The sequence below is a fragment of the Pyrus communis genome, chromosome 12 (genome assembly GCF_041283825.1).
Source record: "Pyrus communis isolate YQ-2024b chromosome 12, ASM4128382v1, whole genome shotgun sequence".
Lineage (NCBI taxonomy): Eukaryota > Viridiplantae > Streptophyta > Magnoliopsida > Rosales > Rosaceae > Pyrus > Pyrus communis.
This window is the reverse complement of record NC_142576.1, coordinates 9,013,451-9,019,060: the sequence shown is the minus strand read 5'-3', so window position 1 is coordinate 9,019,060 and position 5,610 is coordinate 9,013,451. Positions and strand designations below refer to the sequence as shown.

General features: G+C 39.9%; 1 pseudogene; it reads right to left on the bottom strand.

The window, feature by feature from the left end:
- Positions 1-301: 301 nt before the first annotated feature.
- On the bottom strand, positions 302-3,780 carry LOC137744180 (uncharacterized; annotated as a pseudogene).
- Between the last annotated feature and the right edge of the window lie 1,830 nt (positions 3,781-5,610).

Below are 5,610 nucleotides of genomic sequence, written 5' to 3'. Positions count from 1 at the left end.
TGACGATGGATGTAGGACGTGGAACATCCCCCACATCAAAACATTTGGATCAATTTGTCAATGAACCGCAATTATTCAGAGACAATATTGTTGCTTGTTCGTTGTATTGAACTAATTAAAGCCAATACAGCAGACTAATGGGGTTGTTTGCGTAGAAATTAAGATTTGGAGGCTCTAAATCATATTATTGTATGTTCGAATATACAGATTCTTGTAATTGATTTCCATTCATTTATTTCGGGTACTTCATCAGTCTGTAATTCATTAGCTACGAACCAATTATAAATAGGAGTTTAGGACATTCGAAGCAAATCAAATAGACTGAAATGATCGATGAACGAAGAGAGAAACGATAGTTAAAAAAATGGCAAGACTAGGGGCATCTAATCAGTTTCACACAAATGTACTGCACCTGGCTTTTCTCTAGTAGTAGTACCATACAAAACAGAGAGAGCATAAACAGAACAAACTTATTCCTATCTCGTGTACTACAAAGCTTTTTCTTATTGAATTTTCAGATACGAGTCCCTTATTGCCTTCATTTTGTTGACGACGACGTCCATAAGCATCCGATCTCGTGGTGAAATTGCAGAGCAAGAGAGTCCTATCCGCACCACGATAACCAAGCATTCCTCCAAGCTTCTTCCTTGGACAGAGCTGCGGTCCACATATTTTATAATTGGTTTTTCATGTACATCATTTCTGCATCTGTCATCATTATCATCTGCTTCTGCTCTTTCAAAGAGTAATGCAGCGTCAACTATTTCACCGGCATTGTCGGGCATTGCCATGGCTGCGAATTGGTGAATGCTTAGACCATCTTTGAACATGTCATCTGTAGGTCTTTTTCCTGCAAACATTTCTAGCAACAGTATTCCAAACCTATAAACATCTCCTAGTGTGGAGACTTGGCCTCCCATGCCATACTCTGCCATTCACTACTCGCATTAGGATGTCAGTCAAATGTTTAGAATTCTAAATTTATTTCAGTGTTTTCTGATAATTCATTTTCAAGGCAAAGAATTATTTACGTTTTTCTGTTTTATTAAATACTAATACAGATACAACTAAGTTGGCTACGAATAAGTTAACGGGAAGAAAAAGGATAACCAAATAAATTCATAACAGGAGGAATGTAGCTATGGAACCCTTTAGCACGGTTGACATGGTTTGACTTGGGGAGGCGTTATTTGATGCTTCCAAGAGGAACCTTGCTAAACCAAAGTCACCAACATGAGCCACCATATCTTCATCAAGGAGAACATTGCTTGGTGAACAATTGTCGTATATGGTGGTGGAGGTAATCCAATGTAGAAGCAACATCAATTGCAATATTGAGTCTTTGGATAAGGCGCAACCTCTTGCTTAAAGATTCCTCATCATGCAACAACACATCTAGACTTCCATTTACCATGTACTTGAACACTAGACTTTTGAAGTCATTGCGCTGATTTTCAATGCTTGAACAAGCAGTTATGATCTTGAGAAGATTACAGTGCCTTATACTTCTTAAAGCTTCACATTCACGAATGAAACTCTTGGAAGCTCCTTGTTGTTGAACGTTTAATACCTTAAATGCAACTACAATTCCATCACTAGGGAGAACTCCTTTGTAAACAGAACCAAAACTTCATGAACCAATAAGATTTTCTCTAGAGAACCCTTTAGTTGATTCAACAAGTTCTTTGTAAGAGACACCTGATTTCCAATCCATATAAGAACGTGGGCTTGCCGGTATACCTCCTGGCTTCTTAAGCATTGAACGAGCAACAATAAAGCATGATAGAGCAATTATGAATGCAAGTGCACAAGCTGCAGGGATAACTACTTTTGGGGCATGTAATCTTCAAGATGAATGAGCCTTTATATTGGAGCATGGAGGTAGACTTAATTGTGGGATACCACCACAAAGCTTACCATTTCCAAGAATTGAGAGACGACTTGCATTTAGAAAGATCCCTTCTTTAGGCAATTCACCCTGGAAATTATTATTAGAAACATTGAGATTCTTGAGAAAACTTAACTTGCCTATAAATTCAGGAATTTGCCCAGAAAGATTATTGCTCGAAATATCCATCTCTTCCAAGCTTCTTAAACTTTTAAGAGATAGAGGAATTGTTCCTTCAAATTTGTTATTTGCCAAGTACAAGCGCTCCAACATAATACAACTGCCGAGTGTCGTAGGGATTTCACCGGACAAGTTGTTTACAGACACATCTAGCTCCACTACTTTTACTAAATCGCCCACTTTAGCTGGTAGTGAACCAGTCAAGTAATTGTTAGACAGGAGCAAATAAATTGAAAGAGATGAAATCCCAATAACCTCTTGAGGTATGGTGCCTGTTAGATTGTTTCGGGACAGGTCAAGCGCCAATGGACGTTGGCAGTTAGCAAGAGTTGGAGGAATGCTTCCCTCAAGCCTATTGCCGATGATGTAGAGCTCTGTCAATGATGTCAATGAAGTCAAGTTACCTAGGGAAGATGGAATTGGCCCATAAAACTTGTTGTCGTCCAAATATAGTTCCCCCAACTTCTGAAGCGTCCCAATTTCTTCAGGGATCTTACCGCTGAGAAAGTTATAATTTATTCCTAAAAGGGTCAAGTTTACAAGATTGATGATGCCTCTATCCATGCGTCCATATATCAAGTTTTGCTCCATTGTAAGAGAGGTTAGTTGGGTGGAAAGGTTGGGTATGGAGCTTGGCAATTCATCTCTGAAATAGTTACGGTGAAGACCCAACCCCTCCAGACTTGTACAATTGGGCAAGAAGCTGATAAAATTCAGGTCACCAATTTTCCCAGTTCCGAGTCTATTAGCACCAAAGTTTAGTCCAACTAAGCTTCGCAATCTTCAAAGGCTTTCACCAGGAACTGTTCCAGTGAGATCATTTTCAGGCAAATCAAGATAACGAAGTCTAGAAGCATTTGAGAACGATGCAGGAAAATTTCCTGTGAATTTGTTGCCACCAACATCATATTCTTCGAGATTAGGAAGAATAACGCCAACATTTGGCTGTAGCTTTCTGTGAAACCGGTTCTGACTAACACCAAAAATGGTTATGGAAGAAATATTATAGACTGGTGATGGGATCATACCAGACAGATAATTCAGAGTAACTGAGAATTATTGCAAGCCTCTTAGACGCCCGAACTCATTGGGTATACTTCCTTAAAAGTTGTTTCTACCAATATAAAGACTATGCAAAGAAGAAAAGTTTCCTATCCAACTTGGAATAGTTCCAGTGAGATTGTTGGTATCAAATCATAGAATATTTAAATCCAACAACAAACTTAGTTGGTCCGGAATCGGCCCAATAAGCTTATTGGAGTAAAGGAGCACTCTCAATTGTGTACAGTGAGATATATTAGTTGGAATTTTCCAGGCGATGGAATTGAAAGACAGGTTGAGGTGTTGCAGGCTTTGTAGACGATCCAATTCTTGAGGAAGTTCACCACGAAAATTGTTCTTTCTCAGATTGATTCCAGTAAGATAAGTAAGATTTCCAATAGAAGGTGGTATGGAATTGTTGCATGTAACGCCAACCCAACTGCAGAAATGGGCAAAATCATTCCAAGAGCTCATGACAAGAAAAGGATCGTCAACAATTCTTTTCTTGAAGTTGAACAGCACCATGCGAGCAATTTCATTTCCAAGGGCAGTGCTGCTACTAGGGGGTGACGCAGATTCCAGACGTGCGGCACTCATGCACAAAAGAATCAGGCCATATAAAAGAGTATAAACAAAAGCAGCTTGATTTGAGTAATAGTTGAATGCTCCATTCTTTTTTAAAACACAGAGCAAATAAGATACCAAGTTTCTTTCCTGTTTTTTCTGTTCGCTGTGAAAATAAGAAATCGAGTATCGATTACACAAATACGTAAGAAAGAAAACCCGCGGACGCTGGTGTCTAATAAGGAGTTGAATATTAGACCACATGACACGCCCCGATCCCGATATTTCCCGAATACCAAGATAGGCATGTGCTGGTTGACACCTGAGGGTGACGAAAGCCATTTATTGAGTGCAAATGCTGAAAACAAAGGGTAGATAAGGCTTATAAATTTAAAAGAATAATGAATATGCATTTAAGGAACGTGTTCAGAGCACACATCTAATCTAGAACACTAAAAGAAAATAATATAAAATTGAATGAAACAAAGGTGTGGGTCCTACGCCGAGAGGACTCGAAGATTCCAATGCGGAAGTGCATTGACGTTGGGATTGTACGCCTCGATTCTAAGTCCTGAAGGGGGCGTTAAACCAACATGAGTGGACCAAGTTGATATACATATAATAAAACAGTTATCAACGTACTAACCCCCAGGTTTTATGAAAACATATATATCATGATAAACATAGGTTTTCCGAAACCTAGCAGGTCGTGCAATGTTTCAAATCATAACTTGTATATATAATAATCACTAGTGAATGTCCGATAATCCCTAGGCCCCATGCCGGCTCCCCGTCCCTGTGCTAATAGCCAGAGGAAACACACTCCAGGCCTTATGCCAACACCAAACCGTCGCCCGGGACAGACCAGAATCTATCCCTACGTCTCGTAGCAGAAAGGACCACTAGGTAAGTACAAAACCAGTGAACATACATATATTGAAAAGCAACTTCATAGTATAAAGTCATCCATCATCAATACTATAAAGAGGTGTTCTAAACATGTTCTAAATATCATATCGTCATCCATCGGATATTCTATAAGAACACGGGTTATAGGAAACATAGTAATAATTCAAACTAGCCTCAGTAAACATGTTATCTCATAAAACATAGTCATCAAATCATGCTTTTCATGTATGCATTTCTACTATCAAAACATACATCTTTAGAAGGGGTCCACTCACAGTACTTAGCTGCCAAAAAGCCATGCAACTAGCGAAGACAAAAACGCCACAATTAATTGCCCCTAAGCACATAAATGGTACATTTAGCCAAATTCTACTCAAACAACGGAATTTGGGAAAACGAACATCGAAAACGGATTCAGGATGTCAAAATTAGCCTAGGACATGTCCCACACAAAAACCCAAAAAGTCAAAGTTCAAAGTCAACATTGACCGGTCAAAGTCAAGGTCAACGCTGACCGTTGACCGGGTCAACGATCAACGGTCAGTCCGGGTCAAAGTCAACAGGTCTGGGTCAACGGGTTAAACCAGGTCAACCGGGTTTGGGCTTAGGGTTGGATCCGGGTTGGGCCTAAAGGGTTTGGGTCTTGGGTTTGGGTTTTGATGGGTTTGGGTTTTAGAATGCACGGGCCTAAAGCCCTAAAGGGAAATGGCCCAAAAGCCTTTAAACTAACAAATAAAAAGAAAATAAAAAGGTTAGGTTGGGCTGCCCAGGGTTTTGGGCTTGACAGGAACGGCACGAAGGCCTGGGAGATTTCTTGGGCTGGGTTTCACGCAGGAGAGGAAGGCCGGATTTCGGCCGGAATTTAGACAAACTTTGAACATCCATAACTTTGTCAATACTCAATGAAATCAAGTGATTCAAAAATGAAAATCGAAGAGACGAAGAGAATGGTACCTCACATGATGTCTAACTCGCCGTGGTTTGGCCGGAAAATGCCTCGAAAGCCTCGGAGGTTGATTGAAATTAGG